This window comes from Alosa sapidissima, chromosome 2 (assembly GCF_018492685.1).
Source record: "Alosa sapidissima isolate fAloSap1 chromosome 2, fAloSap1.pri, whole genome shotgun sequence".
NCBI classification, from domain to species: domain Eukaryota; kingdom Metazoa; phylum Chordata; class Actinopteri; order Clupeiformes; family Clupeidae; genus Alosa; species Alosa sapidissima.
The window spans coordinates 38972904-38989972 of record NC_055958.1 but is presented as its reverse complement, the minus strand read 5'-3'; the positions used below and the strand labels follow the sequence as shown (position 1 = coordinate 38989972).

At 40.1% G+C, this 17069-nt stretch overlaps 1 long non-coding RNA gene across 1 annotated transcript in view; it reads right to left on the bottom strand.

Annotated features, from left to right (window-relative positions):
* Positions 1 to 382: 382 nt before the first annotated feature.
* Positions 383 to 17069, bottom strand: part of LOC121692085 — a 40430-nt gene continuing 23743 nt past the window's right edge. Inside the window, exons 2-3 of the long non-coding RNA XR_006025228.1 lie at positions 1883 to 1967; positions 383 to 1515 (exon numbers count right to left, since the gene is read on the bottom strand). This is a non-coding gene — a long non-coding RNA (uncharacterized LOC121692085). The remainder of the gene's footprint in view (positions 1516 to 1882; positions 1968 to 17069) is intronic.

The window sequence follows — 17069 nt, the reverse complement described above, 5'->3', positions numbered from 1 at the left end:
TGAAACATTCACTTTATTTCATGTCAAAGATAAAAATCCATTTTTCCACATCAGTTACTTATTTGTTTAACATATTTTATCACTTTTTAGCAAAAGCATTCATATTATTTCACATCACTTACTTGTGGTTTAACAGTCATTGTATTTCATGTAACTTATTTGTGCATGGTTAAACATTCTTTAGATTACTTGTGGTTTAACAGTCATTGTATTTCATGTAACTTATTTGTGCATGGTTAAACATTCTTTAGATTACTTGTGGTTTAACAGTCATTTTATTTCATGTAACTTATTTGTGCATGGTTAAACATTCTTTAGATTACTTGTGGTTTAACAGTCATTTTATTTAAATTATATATGTCAGGTTAAAAAAAAACATACAGAAAAATAAAGGGACATGAAGCAAGATAGTAAGTAGTGATTTAGGAATATGTAGACTGACTCTAATCCTATTTCAGGATCAGGGAATAAGGTAAAGAAGAATTCTCATGAAAAACAAAAACATTGCATTAGACTTCTGCATCACATATGTATAGTAAAATGTAGACATGTTATATAATAGTATTTCGAAAATTTTATTTCAAAGGTCAGGGAATAAGGCACAGAAGAATTATCACGGAAAAAACAAAAACATTGCATTGGGCTCGTGTATCATGTATGTATGTAAAAAGCAGACACGTTATCTAGTAGTATTTCGAGGTGGCTGAATAAGATACAGAATAATTATCATAGAAAATAAAAATATCGAATTGGGCTTGTGTATCATGTGTGTATGTGAGAATGAATAACCTGGCAGATTATGTCTAGAGGAATGTAAAGTACAAGGGTGTAAATGATAATCAGGGAGGAAATCAAGTAACATTCACTTTACTTATTTGTGATTGTGCTTAGGTGATAGGGTATACTAGGATTCATGTAGGGGAAATTTGTGCCCAAAGTGTCCATTGCCATTGTGAAAGCATGGGGATATTGTATATCCCACCATAATGCCAATCTCAAGTTGTGGTGTATTCTGCCGTGGTAAAACAGAGTTGAATATCCATAAAGTACGCCTTAGCTACAGTATAGGCTTTTAATGCTACCTGGGACTCTGAAGTAATCAAAAGCCTCCCATAAAAGACTATGTGGTACTAACCCAAAAGCATTAGCCAGATCCATGACTACGACATGCAGGTCTCTCCTCTCGTGCTTCGCTCGCTGAATCTGGTGCCAAATCATGCTGGTTTGCTCTAAGCACCCGGAAAAGCCAGGAATTCCAGCTTTTTGCACCGAGGTCTCAATTAGTCCTTTCAAGGTAACTGGACAACCCCCATGACTTACAACAATAATGTAAAAATAGCATCTGGACACATTTCAACCATTGTAAAGTATGTGTAAAATACTCATCATTTTCAGACGAGGGCTTAACGATAGTCCATCAGTTTTCTGAGCAAGGTGGAAACCTCGGTAGGGGTACTTCTTCTGTTCTTGTCATTTACCCTTGTCACCCTCTCAGGATTGATATCCACAAGACACCTAAAAAGATGATCACCTGATATATAAATCTGTACAGCATAATGGAAGGCAGCTGAGACTAAGTTGGAATTTGTAACGTTAACACACTTTTACTCAATAGAGTTGTATGAAGTAGAAGTATTGTGTTGTGTAGTTATTACAGCAGTATGCAGGATTGCTGTCTGTCTTCAGAGGCAGCAATCCTGCATAGTACTGCTTATAACTGCATAGTACTACACAACACAATACTTCTACTTCATACAACTCTGTTTAAAATATAAAAGATATAGACAACCCCCCCTCACACACACACAGGCACACCACTCCCACCCCCAATACATACCACACATAAAACAAATTCTGGTTTGAAAGTGTGACATGAACTTACCTCTGGTTGAATTCAAATGGTCACGCTGCCTCCTCTTGATATGGCAGATTCAGACTGTAAAAGGTGGAGACACATGTGGTGAGACCTGTTAGAAATGTAAAAGGTGGAGACATGTGGCAAGGCCAATTAGAAATGTACATGTAAAAGGTGGAGACATGTGTCTCAAGGCCTGTTAGAAATGTGGCCATGTTGGACCCTTCACAAATGATTCACGATTAAACACTGTCTTGTAACCGAAGACAGACAGGTGGAGTTGTGTTGATCCAGCATCTTCCACACCTCCCATAACACTCCCGACTCCAGCCAAATGTTGCATCCTCCTTACCATGTCCCTCTTATAGGTGTACAAAGTACACAGAGGGCTACCCATCCCTTCCACATTGTGTCTTTTGTGTAGTTCACACACAAGTGTTGTTCAAACTTTGGAAACTGAAATCTTTTTATTTTTTGGAAACCTAAATGAGTGTCAGACCTCCTTTTTATGTTGCAGTGTCACCATACCTTCCTCCCAGTCTTTTTTGCATTTGTTCCTGTTCTTGTTTGAAACACACATTGAAAACTTAATAAAAATTCTATTGAAAACATGTATCAGTCATCCTTTTCATAGTCTCACCAGCTGGCTGAAATATAAGTTATAAGTATTTTATTGAAATAGGTGATTGCTTATTGAGTTACAAGTGTGTTATTGAAACAGTGGGTGTCTTATCTTGCCGTATTAATCACATTTAAGTTGTTATTGATTCTTATTTAGCCTATGTGTTTTTCACATGTTTATGGCTTAGTCTTAAAATGTTACCAAGGCTGTGTGGTGGCCACCTTTATGCTATTTCTCTAAAAGAACTGAACAGATTTAATGCATTGATCAAACTTTTAAAATTTAAGCTGTTAGGCTACTGAATGTAGTCTGTACATATATTTATATATTTGCTAGACGTTTATTGCTAGTTTTACAATGATCAAAGTTGTGTGGTAGATTTGGGGGGGGGGCACCTTCATCTTCATCTCACCAAACGAACTGAAAAGGACACTGGATCTAATGTCCACACAAAAAGGATACAAAATGCATAGCCTACATTTTGACAATGTAAGTAAAGTATATTTAGCGTGATACAGGCAAATGTAGGAATCCAATAACCGCTCATGTCCAGCAAGGAAACAAACGTTCAATGTTAGAACTACCAAAGAACATATTTTAGATCGATGTTGCAAACTAATTATACTCGCAATATATAATTGACACTATAATGTAAGCATGCTAACACGTAATAACACTCGTTTTTGGTTTGTTGTAATGTTTCCCGTTCAATAATTCGTTGCTGTCTATCCCATTGAAATAACACGACACGCAAAGAGCTGTTTGGAACTGTTGAAGCGTACGTGAACCGCGTGGTGGCGACTTCAAAGAGTGTCGCAACTCTCTTTTTCTATGGCTCTACTGAAAAACCATTTTGTGGAATGATACATCATAGTTTGAAAGCAACGATGTGACTCTCTGGTAGGCTAGCATGGGCCTATAAGTCACATCACGCTCTGTCTGCCACTTGTCTGTAGCTGATCGAAATGACATAAGCCTAAAGCTTTGATAAGGCTATCGTAACACCCCCAATTATCACCACTTTTGTTCAGAAATTCTAAAACAACGATGTTTTTTAACACTTCAAAATAACATTTGCTAAATTAACCTGACATTTTTCAGTAGCCATAGGTGTGCAGATTTGAACAAAATCTGGTTTGTTTGTTAACGGGAGCATTTACTGCCTGAAATATCCGATTTTGTTTACCACGCTCGGAGTTATAGTGCTGGCCTGATGGGTCGCCAATTTACACCGTTTCAACGGCACATGGACGGTTAGACCGAGAATTCTCGTCGTGAAATTAAAACGGTAAAACGGTAAAATGTCATTTTTGGTACATAGCTAATTTAGATACACCTATGGTGTGGGTGGTTGCGTTTCTTTAGGAGTCTGCTGTCTTGGTTTGTATAGAAATTGATATTAAGTGACACATACACACAAGACGGTGGAAATACGGGACCGACGGTAATAGGGGGAGTTCCGATATATGTTTAGCCTATTGAATAGCTCAATGATATAGAAGACAAACCATGTTGTAGAAAGATACATCATCATAGGAGATTTGCAACGATGTGACTCAAAAACAGTCTTTGGTAGCATAAGTGAGATCGCTCTGTCTGCCACTCGTTGTCTAGCTGTATGGCACGTCCTCTGAAACGTCCTTAAATTCGGGACCATTAGCCTATCGCTCGTTTCAATTTGGGACCTTGCAGTCGGAATTGTCGTTTGTTAATTCAGAGTCACGAGTCCAAAGTAGCCTGGGCTATTCGAAGCATCAGTTTATTGCACATACTTTTTATTATGTCATTTTGAATTTGAATAGCCACTACATACCCGTGTTTGTTGGCGTATTGTTGCAAAATCTGCGGAATCATTGTATGCAAGCAAACTGCATACAGGGAGTCTTTATAGTTGAGGTCAGACATGATAATCATCTAAACATCTTGCGTCCGTGATTCAGTGCTGCCAAAACTCTGCTTACCCTCTCTGCCTCTGGTCCTGTGCTGTGTGAGAGGGGGAGTGGCCACGGTAGAGTGGAGAAAGCCATTGTTTGCTTCTTTTACCGATATATTTAACAGTATATTTTGCTTTTTGTATCCAAACTTGGCACTGCACTTAATCGTGCCCGTAGCAAGACACCTGCCAAGTTTGAAATCAATCGGACTAACGGTTCAACAGATATGCAAGCCTACAGTGCTGTGTATGAAGGGGAGTGGAAACAGTAGAGCGGAGAAAGCCCATGTGTGTTCCTTTCACCGATATTTTCAACAATATCTTTTGCTTTTCTTATCCAAAAGTCAAATTTGGCACTACACTTACCAGTAGCAAGACACCTGCTAAGTTTGAAATCGAACGGACTAACGGTTCGAGAGATATGCGGCACACACACTGACACAAAGACAGACTTTCCTGTCAAGTGCACCGGCGGTACAGGGGAAGCGGGGGATACGTCCCCCGCAGTGTTGAAGAGACGACAGTTGTCCCCCTCACTTTTGATAAGGAAAAAAAGCCTTATAGATACGCTAAATAAATAATAACCTATAGCTTTATGCTAGGCTACGTAAAACCCTCCATTAATAGCATCACGTTATTCACAGCCATCTAAGACTGCACAATCTCGTATTCACTCTGTTGGATATCTGAAGCCAGTTTGTCTACTAATAGTTCTTGCCGTCAATCTTTCTGTGGCAAATCTGCCTGCACATTTGCGGTTGAATACCGATCACATGTCCCTTGTGTTACTGTGTGTAGAGAATGACCTGAAACAGTTTGGAATTGCTAAAGTGTTCTCAGAGACTCTAGAGGAATTAAAAAATCTTGAGAAAAATCAAACTGTTGGCGGTGAAACAGTCAAAGGGGGTCTATATTGTATTGCAGGAGATGATTTGGGGTCACATAGCATTGGTGGGTTCACTGAAAACTTTAGCCGTTCTGTGTACCGTTCTTTTGCAGATAATGTGAAATCACAAGAACCGAGTTTTAGAATGATCCAAATGTTTGTGGTCCACAGCGCACTCCTGAAAGGTACGATTCTGCACTCCTACAAGCTGAAGACGGACAAAGCAGTAGAGGCATAAACGTAAATTCTGTTTGCAATGCTCTTGAGTCTTTTCATGTTTGCCAGCCTGGTCTCCCACCTTGCTTAGGCCATGACATATTTGAGGGTGTCTTATCTTATGATGTTGCACTGTACTTGAAGTACTTCATCAAGGAAAAGAAATGGTTTACATATTCACTGTTGAACCGACGCATCAAGCAGTTGAAGTACAAGGGATCTGATGCTCTCGCAAAGCCATCTGCTGTCAACTCTGGGGTCCAAGCTTTCTGGTCAAGCTAGAACTGGAATGTATTAAGGCTGCTGCCTGTGTTAATTGGTGACAAAGTCCAAACTCCAGGAGACAGGTGTGTGGCAGTTAACTCTGAAGCTTAAGGATGTTGTTGATATGATTTGTGCACAAAAGTAGCCTATCTTGATATTTTAATCCAAGAATATTTGGAATCAAGAAAGTGGTTATTTCCTGAGACTACACTAAAACCCAAACACCATTTCATGCGTCATTATCCGGCACTAATTTTGAAATTCGGCCCCTTGATTAGAGTATGGACCATGCGTTTTGAAAGTAAACACAGTTACTTCAAGAGATGTGCAAGGCATTTAAAAAACGTCAAAAACATATGCCTAGCGTTATCCGAAAGACATCAAATGTTTCAGGCATATCTTTCAGCTGGGCAGGGCTGCAGTCAGCTTCTGTAAGTCAAAGACAGTTGTGCTTTTTATCCCAGCCTTTACAGTGATGCAATTAAACATGCAGTGAGAGAGTTTGGCTTTTCAGAACACAATACTAGTGTTTCCACAGACATAGAGTACAAAGGTACTTCATATAAAATATTTCCTTGTGTCAAACAATGATGAGTTCATCAAGTTCCAAGAACTTCTCATTATTTTAGTTCAAAATGATGCAGCTGTGTATTTTGTGGTGGATATACATAAAGCTGACTATCATTCTCAATACCATCTGTACTCAGTGACAAAACAGAGTACAAGGCTGCAATGGCTTAACCTCAATGACTTGGTAGATTTGTATCCATTACCATCATACATTGTTGATGGACACCAAATCATTCCTCTGAAACACAGTGTGTTATCAGAATAAACATGGTCTTGACCACTGTGCTGGAGAGATAAGGTAACTGTTCAGTAATGCATATTCTTAACAAAAGATGCTATTTGGTAAATGTAAAAGTGACACCAGTTTCCCTTTTATATGAATATGTTAAAAAGAATGTAAACGTGTAAATCCTCATTCATAATATACTCAAGTTGAAACAGTGTGTTGTTGATATATCATGATCCCAGTCACTGGTGGAGAAATCATAGTCAATCCTGTCTGACCTCTCAGAGATCAATAAAAACATTCTAGAAGAGCATTTACAATCCCTCGGGGTCGAGACATCTGACTTTCAGTTCATCGAGGGAGCCGATGTGCTGACAGCGTTAAGACAGCGTTGAGTCTAATTTATAATAAAAGATCATTGCTTTCACGATATTAATTAATCTCTCTCCATCACAGCAAAGTTACGGCCAAGGTATGCTGGTCAGTGAACTTGCACTACACATAAAGAGTCAGTGTGGAATAGAAGAGGACTTCAGACTTTGGATCCTGACTTTGATAACGTACACTATAAAACCTAACTGTACATCTTAAAAATAGAAATGATTTAACCTGACTTAATACTGATTAGTACACAGCTTTTCAGAGTGCTGCAGAAAGTTATATTCACTTGAATGGCCATTCCCAACGTTCGGCGGTCTTTTAAATCTATATAAATCACCAGCAAAGTATATAATCACCGCTGTCAATGGCAACAGGTTTTGTGTTTCTGATTAAAAAGGATGAGAATGGGAAGGACTACATCACGCTGTTCCACAACGTGGAAACAAAAAATCATAAAGACCCAAGAGACCCGCAACAACAAAACTACCGTGGGTGCATATTTTCTGAGCCGGGCAACCCCGACTGCCCAGTGGCCAGTTTTAAAGCATATATTTCCCGTTGTCCACCCGATGCAAAAGCATTTTATTTGCATCCTCTAAGAAAGGATCAGTCGATCTTGAACCAGCAAGAAATCTGGTATTCCAAAGAGGCAATGGGTCACAATGCCCTCGGGCTTATGATGGCCAACCTCAGCCAAGCAGCTGCAATTTCTCGACGCTACACCAATCACAGCCTGAGGAGCACCGCAGTGCAGCTACAGTGTCAACAGCTGGACTAGAAACGAGAGAGACAATGACCGTCACCGGGCATAGGTGCGAGAGAAGAAAGTCTTATTATGAGAATAACTTGTCATTTGTCAGCCCAGTAGAGTATCTTATTGAGTCATCACAGCGTACCTACATGTATGTGCCAATTCTCACAATGTTGAAGAAACAGGATATGTGAGAAAATCAAAGAGACAACTTCACAGTCGACCACCAATGAGAGAGCCATGTGGCGCCAAATGTCGAAGAAGGTGTACAGACCATATTACAGAGGAAAGACAGAGGGAGATATGGAGTTAATACTGGGAGATGACCTACACAGAAAGACTATCATGGATGTTTTACTCAGTTACCCCAATGCCAACCAAAAGAACAACAACCGGCCCAGAAAGTCGCCGTGGCCGCTCATTCATCTACCGCCTGCAAAACCAGAAAGGAGAGCCAAGACAGGTCTACAAAATGTTTTTCCTGTCTTCATTGGGCTACCACCCTAAAAATGACAGTCTAGTCATATCCATGGTCGAAGTTGAACACCAGGCCACTGGTTCCATCCAAGGATCAGAGAGGAAGGCAGGCTGCAGTTAACAAGATGGACATGAAGACCCTTGATGACCACATTGAGTCCTTCCATCCTTGTGTGAGCCATTACAGACGGCATGCCCCAAAATCGACGGTACCTGCCAAGTGAAATCACAATAAAGATGATGCATTCAAACTACCTGGATAAAGGAAACGCCTGCTCCTATGAAGCATACAGGAAGATTGTAAAAGACAAAAAATCAGCTTTGGCAAACTTGGGGAGGAGCAATGTGAGGACCAAAGATTCTAGAGCGGAGCTCTGTTCTAGAATCTTTGGTGAGGACTGTTTGGAACACGCTGAACATGCGAACTGCCACACAGCAGAGACTGAAAGCTCAGATTGCCCAGAGTGCCTAAGGTGGAACAAACACAAGCAGTCTGCCCTAGAGAGCCTGCAAAGCTACCAGCCAGATGCAGAGAGGGACTGGCCGGTGTTCTGTCGAGTTGAGCTGCTTTGTCGAGATGAGCTACCGTAACATAATTCGATAGAACGTATCTGTCGATCTGCGCTACCTATCTATTTGAGCTATCTTATTTTCTTTAGTGGCATTGGGCAGTCTTAATAGACGGTGGGCCAAGGGGAGATTTCGTATTTTCAGACGATATAGGGCGTGGGGAAAAAGTGGGGCTTTCGGATATGATCGTTCTGAGGTGCAGGACAAGGTACTGTTTTACATTTGCAATATGGTGTGATCACACATAGCATATTTCTCCCCATTTCGCACTAACTAGATTGCAACTAACGTTGACTGCATTAGAGATACAGATGCAAGCCAAACTCACTTGCCTATCAACTAGCCTATTGGTCTAACATCCTGAGAGAGAACGCCGAGAGAGCAACGCCAACGACAGTTGACTAACACAAGAAGAAGAGCACGAGAGAAGATACACGACTGGACAATAGAGTGTCCCAGTGACGCCACTTCCATTTGCCTCCATGGGACCTATCTTTCAAAAAATTTTGAACGCCAGTCTATGGCGAAAAAGAAATTATTTTCTGGTCCCGGTTGACTTGTGCCTTAAATTACCCATATGATGTTTGTCAATTTTAAAGACAATTTTTCATGTAAAGACATTTGCAGTTTGTTTCGTAACTATTGAATTACAACATTGTGAAAGATCGTAATTCCAACGACTACAAGCCCATCAGTCGCGCTAGTGACGTTAGCTCATTCACAGCCACACTAGATTGTACAAGCATACCAGCAACAGGTCTTAATTGGGCTTTCCTTGCCGATGAAAATACCATGAGTCAGAGGATTAAACACATCAGGTAAGTTGTATTTGTCCATAGACTATACATTAGATACTGTTAAGTGACATAGCAGGCAGCAAGATGCAACCGTTAACTAGCATAACAGCTAATCTTATCGTTTCATTACGTTGGTGACGTAGTGCTACATTGTTCGAGACGATAGATGTAGTCCACTGAGCGGATTCGCACAAAACCAACATAACTTTTTAAGTCTATCTAACAACAGTACTTTCTTGACGTGAAAAATTATCTTTTAAATTCACACACATCATATGTGAAATTCGTGACACAATTCAAACTGGACCAAAAAATAATTGTTACCTCTCCATTAACTCCCGTTCATATTTTTTTGAAAGATCCTTGTAGCGGAAGTAAAACGGAAGTCACTGGGACACTAATAGAGCAAAACCACAATTAAACGAAGAAGTGAAGAAGAGAAGTGAAGCTGTGCATGTTGCTGACCCTAAAGCACGTCCTTTATCATATTGTTTAAAAACCCGAATGTTTGAAAATATTTGGCATAGGCTACATGGCACAACTTTATCCAGTTAGAACTAGCTAGCAGCTAAGGCATAAAAAAAAAAAAATCTTGGGTTCCGGTTTCCGACCGACCCTGTCAATTTATGTGCGACCCAAATTTATTTTATGAGCTTGGGGAAGAAATAACACTAAATAGTCTAGGCTACATTAAATAAATCCACAAATAAAAGGCGAACTATAATTACATTAATTACCCCTTGCGTTATGTATAGGGATGAGCGTATTCTCTCTTTTACAAAGTAAAATCTGTATGCACAGATGTTCACGAAGACGATTGTTTTCGTCACTTACCAAGGCACTCGCAATTTTGTCCAAACACCGCAACTTTTTCGCAAATTTTCATTTCATTCATCGATTCATCATCGTAGTTTCACCGTGAAATTTCACCTACACAACAGTCCTTCGCGCAGAATATTAAGCCAGATGGCACACTTACTTCTGCACCTTCTGCATATGACACCAAATACTGCCCTAACGTGTTCGTTCCTCTGCAGTTTTGATGACAATAAATAGAAGGCTAACATAATGTAACCTAATGATCTGCTTACTTGCATCTCTCAACCTGGTGTTGCTAACCTACCTAGGCTATGAAAGTAAGTTAATTAAGGCCTACTAAGGTTAACTGACATTTGAGTAGACTATGCAACACATTGGCAAACGTTTACCTGGATATGTCCTTTTAGCTTATATCATGTTTGCTAGCTTGTGGGCTAAGTTTGAGTAGTGCTACCAAAATCATAGAAATTAATAAAATTGCTAAAATTAATTAAAAAAAAGACATTTACCTCTTCTATGATCCAAGAATGATTTCATTCGAGTTGTTTTTTTTTTTTTTACATTTATTTTAACTAATGACATAGAAGACATTCCCAATTGCATCCACATATCTTAAGGCACTATGCAAAAAGTGATTTACACTCGTAGCCGAACACAGTGAGATGCAAGCCTTCCAATCCACTCAGAAATGTAATTAGGCTACTCTCACGTCCTTAAAGGGGCAGGCAGTCAATTAGACTTGTCAAATAGTTTAAATCAATATGAAATTACTAGATACTTACTTGGCTATTAGTAATTATCCAGGCCACAGACTATGAATTATTAAAAAGATATAAACTTAATATGAATTACAAAATATATGAATGTATTGAAACATATGACATGATGCCATCTCTTTAGGTGACTGTCTTTTTTGGACAGTTCTACGAAAGGTTATACTGCTTTGTGAATTACCTCAGTCAAAGCATTTTCACAAATAAAGTAGGCCTACTTTGATTTTCTGTAATCCTTACTGTTTACCTTTGATTATCCTTTTCTAATAAGCATCAAGATTATCAGTGTGATTTTGGTCTTACTAACCTTAATTGCCCTAAATTAAAAAAAAAAAAAAAAAAAAATCACAGCTATTTTTGCAATTTTCACTTCCTCCCGCAATTTCTCCACAAGAAACAGCTAAAAACACTGCAACTTCCATCCAGGCATTTTAGGTCGCAACAGTCTCAAAAAACCTCATGAAATCCTGGAGGGACTGATTTTCTACCTATCCCTTACTGCCACTGGGGAAAGAAAAAAAAAAATTCCCTACCGACCCATGGCCTCAACTGACAACCAACAGGAACCAAACCTTTTTTTTATGCCTAAGAATGTATCTGCTATATGCCAGCACTTGCTGGATCTGAATAGCATTAGGAATCTAATTCAATTGGCCAATGTAAGTTCTAAAAATATGGAATAATTAACCCTGTTAGCACTGTTTAACACAATGGCTTGGACGTGCAAAGCTATGTGGTGCGCTGCTTGATAACAGGGCACAGGTCCTGCAACATTATCGTTTATAGCATGCTAGCAATGTTTCGTCCATTAGTCCACTGCCATACCTGTATGATGACTGTGTTTGTTTGCACATTTCAGTCAGTAAATGCACTTGATATTGATTTGACACGGTCACTCACTCATGTGCAAACACATGAAATGTCTTGCCACCAAACATCAGCACAAGATGGCATTTCACCTCAATGCACCATCATTTTTTGAACACCCAGTGTACAAGCCTCAAGTGTCACCTCTGTCCAGGTTGCTACTCTGGCACAAGTGGCAAAATACTTCATTGTTACCAAGACAGAGAGCCAAACTGTATAAAAGGTTTCCATAAATGGCACAGCAATTAGTTTCTGCAGGCCAGGAAGGAGGACTTCCAACATTTTGTATGATTGAACAGATGCTACTAGTGAATAACTCTGTTAAACTGTTTCCTTTCTTTGCAGTCAGTACAACACATAGTACATTGAACACTTGAGATCGTACGAGCTGACAAAAGCTTCAGACTTCGCTGTATTCCACCCATCAGAACCGAATGGCACAGTAAGTCTGTCAGCATATGCTACTGACACAGAAAAGGCATATCAATGTTTGAATCCAATCAGTTGTCAAATGTTGTTTTTCAGCCCTGTCCCTTTTTAAAGGTTGCATTTTTATATACAGTTTTGTTCAAAAAAGTGGATAGGGTTTGTCGCATCGTGTGGCCCGAGGGAATGGCTGGGCGAAATGCAGAGGAAATTACATCAGCATGCATTGGAGAAGGAGCAGGACGTACACCACACCATATTGTGGGTGGACAACTGCAGTGCACAGAATTAGAACTGGAGCCTTCGTCACTCTTGTGAACAGTGACGCCATTTCAGGAGGACATCACGCTAAAGTTTTTTGAGAGGGGACACACGTTCATGAGCGCAGACAGTTTCCACCATGGTGTCGAGCAGCAAATGAGGAGCCATCCAGGAGGTGTGGTCTACATCTTCGAGGACTTGGTGTGAGTGTTGTGGCAAGCTCCAACTCCTCATTAAATGTAGGTTTACTAATTTGAAATATATGTCCCATGCAGCATTAACTGCAGAGTCAAATATTCAGTAAGTGCACAATAGTCTGGTGTTGCATCATCTAAGTGTTTAATGCTACAACCCTGTTAACAAAAGACAGATTTATGGATAGAGATATTCCATATACTCTATATAGATGGTATTCACATATTATATTTATCAGGGTTTCCAACAGAGACAAATGAGAAGGGAGCAATGCTGTTGAAAGTGTCTAAGCGTCCCTCCTCCTTTCTTTAGTCAAGAAGCCCAGGAGTCATGGCCAGCATTATATAGCCTACTTCTTCTGCCCCAAGAGCTTCAGGAAGCTCTGCAAAGAAAAGATCCATCTTTAAAAAAAGGGACAAGTCCCATTTAAGAGCACTGTTAATTCAACATAACAAAGTATTCATGGTATTTAGTGTTATCCCCTTGATTTATGCTTCAATAGTGTCAGGAACATGCATCTAGATTGCTAGCATATGTTTACTATTACTTATTTTAATTATCCGAAAGCTTTCAGTCTAAAGATGATCTTTGATTGGTGATCTTTCAGGTATTCAAACCATAAAAGATACACCAATGCACTGGGATGTCTGATCACTAGGTTTCCATTTATGAAAGACCACAGCTCCTCTGGCTATGTATGTATCATTCCTTAGTTGTATTTTGATATTAACAACTTTTTTAAGCAACATTTCTGCTGAGTGAGCTTCATAACTTTGTCTATACCTACAGGAAACCTTACTGGAGTGCCTAAGAAACAAGTTCAAAAAAGAGAGGTCTCCTTTGCTGAACTTAGCAATTGTCCAGGATAGTGCTGGGCGGTATACCGGTTCACGCCGTATACAGGTGTATATTTTCGTTATGATATGAATTTTTAATATACTGCCACACCGGTGTATTTGATTACACAACGTTTGGAACGCTGCGCCGCGGCGTTTTTTCACCTGGTGGGTCGTCTACTTCCACCCTTTTACACGGCACATGAACGGTTAGCCCGAGAATTCTTGTCGCAATTCAAAATTCCACTGGAGCTCCAAACGGATTTGTACACGCAGCCTTACAACACTGTTTACAGCTCTTGGTACACAGCTAATTTAGATACACCAATAGTGTGGGTGCTTGAGATTCTTTAGGAATTCGCCGTCTTGGTTTGTAGAGAAGTTAATATTAAGTGACACATACACGCAGGAGGACGGAAACACAGGACTGGTGGTAATAGGGGGCGTTCCGATGGCTGTGTTAAGTTAGCTATCGATAGCTAGCTAGCTATAACGTCAGAAAGTTGAGTAAAGTTAAAAACAGATCAAACAACTTAGCACGTTAAGTATATCTTACCTCCATGTCCATAGAGTTCTTCTCGGAATGTTTACTTCGGGGTCCACTAAATATTTTTTATACAGGATGCCACTGCAATTTGGCACTCCTTGGCGCTTCATTTCTACTGGAAGAACTCATCCAACCAACGTTTTTTTATTCACAGTATAGGTCAGCGCAAGATTAACTCCGTGGCAATCAGATGAACCGGCGTAGTAATATTGTGCGTGCTTCGTCCTTGTTGACTGTGGGCCAATCATGTGTCGCTATGATCTCCAACTTCAAACTGAAGATTCTAGAGCTTTAGATCCTTGCTTCCAACTGACAACTCACACATAACGGTCGTTTGTTAGCTATCGATAGGTTAGTTTATTGTGTAAGTGTGTTAACGTTAACATTAAATATAATGTTTGCCTGGGTTGAGTGGGCTGATGACACGGATAAGGGGAAGCACAGCATCATCCATGGTTCCAACATCAGGGGATTCGATGTAGATAAATGGATGGATGGACTTATTCATCAAGAAATATTTGCGGTTGAGTGGCAGAAGGGTAGCCTGGTGAGCCAGACCAACATTAAAATGTAGGGTCTGGGCACTCACCGTTCGCAGTGCTCCGAGGGGCGGGATAATCAGTTGTCTTTCAAATTCCCTCTGCACGCAATAGGACGCAATAGGATATTTGTTTTCAAGTAGCAGGGAATTCAAGCCAAACCGTTGCAACTCTGCCATCAAGCATTATGTTAAGCCCACCAAACGACTCTATACACGATTTCAAAGGCCTGATTAAGTTTCGATTTCTGGAGCTCACAAGCCAACGGAGAGTTGCTAGACTAGCCCTCGCAGCAAATGTAATTTGCTGCCGCTAGGGGCGCGTCTAGATTTCTAGGCTAGCAGGAGGGCAAAACCGCTCCAAAAAGTGGATTGCCAGTCTATCAGGCAGTTGTGAAAAAAATGTACTTTATAAATCATAACATGTTCAGGTTAAATTGAAATTTATATGCGTTTGCCCCAACGTTAACATTAGTGTTGTGAACGTTGTCTCCTATTTTAAAAGGCTAAGGTTAACGTTAGCTAACTGTTAGATTTTTGCTAACTTTACGCGTGCTTTACATGTGGCATCATCTCTACCTAATAAATTGTTTTAAAATGTTGGCTATAACGTTGGCCGTTTAAACAAAATCTCTAGGCTGGCTGCTGAGTGAAGGTTTTTTTTGGCTCAAAAGTAAAGCCATGACATGTCCGTGAATTTAAGGATTTTAACAGCAGGCTGTGAAGGTAAAGCAAGCATTAAAAAGCCACTCTTGTTTGATGATATAATATATATAAAAATAGATTGATTTGCTTAGATCCAGACCTATGCAATGCCATGTCATGACTTTGGTACTCTATTATGCTTATACTATGTCTCTGTGACCTAGCCAGAGATAGAATCTTGATGAGCTTAAAATCTTTGTCATTACAATTGTTTAATGGTGGTCCATGATTACCTTTATACGGCAGAACGCCATGCTACTTTGGAGCGAATAGTCCGGGAGGTGGTTGAGCCACAAAAGTTGGCACCCAAGAGGGCAGTGAAACCAAACTCCCGATATGCCTCAGAGGAAGATGAGGATGCGCCACAGAAGAAAAAGGTAATTACATGTAATCATCATTTTGCATGTGATGCACTTTTTACACTTGAACACAAGGGTGGTTACAGTTAGTTTGGGTGGTTATAGTGGAGTTATTTTGAAGACATGGCTATACACTGTAGTTCTCTGGTCTGGTCTGGGAAGGACCACCCCACAAATGTAAGAAAAACTTTTTTATCAGCTATATCAGTGGTTATCAAACTTTTTCTGTCATTCCCCACTTTGGCGGTATAGTTTTCAAGCCCCACCTAACCCCATCACCAATCAAAATTGTAACGTTAAAGGAGAATTCTGGTGTGATATTGACCTAAAGTGTGTTGAAACATGATGCCGAGTGTGAACGTATGTCACAGCTCACCTCGGCTTGTCCCCTGCACTCAGAAATCTTCCGCTAGTTAGCCAATGCTACCAAACAGTGTTTCGTTGTGGTGCCTCGGGCATCGGCCTAGCCATGCAAATGGGGTTCACTCTTTATTACGACATCCCGTTATTACGACGACCCTCTATTGCGACATACCGTTAATACGACATGCCTCTATTTAGACATGCCCCTACTCCGATTTTTTTTAGTACCGCTATTCCGACATTACCAATCCTCATTTTCAATGTATCTCTGCAGTTCCTGTATCCTATCAAATTCCAACATCCTAGATACATGGATGAGCTGTAGTCATGTCATCTGCACCTACAGACATCAACAATCCACCAGCCATCCACTCCAAACAATGTTTTTTCCCAATAATGGATATCGGCACACATTTCAGTCAAAACCTTAGGTGATTTTGAACTGGCCATGTGACTAAATGTTACATTATGTAAAACACAGGTAGCTCTCCTCATTTTATTCTCTAAGCTCTCAGGGGAGAACGGTCAGAAACTCCATGCATCAAACAAACTCTGTGCGTGCAGGCCACCTATATTAATTAATTAATGGCCGTCAATCAATGACCAATTGTGCAAAGACGGGCGGAATTCTTATGCTTCAGTAGCCTAAACCATTTCAGTGAACGTTCAAATAACCCCCAGAGTTCAGTGTCCATCAGGGTGTTCAAACTGGGTGTGTGATATATTCAAGTTGCTTATAGGCTATTGCATTTTAGAGGACAATGATAAAGCCATATGCAATGCATTTTGGCTTGCCAGCAGGTTGGATGAACTCAATTTACTACACAATAAT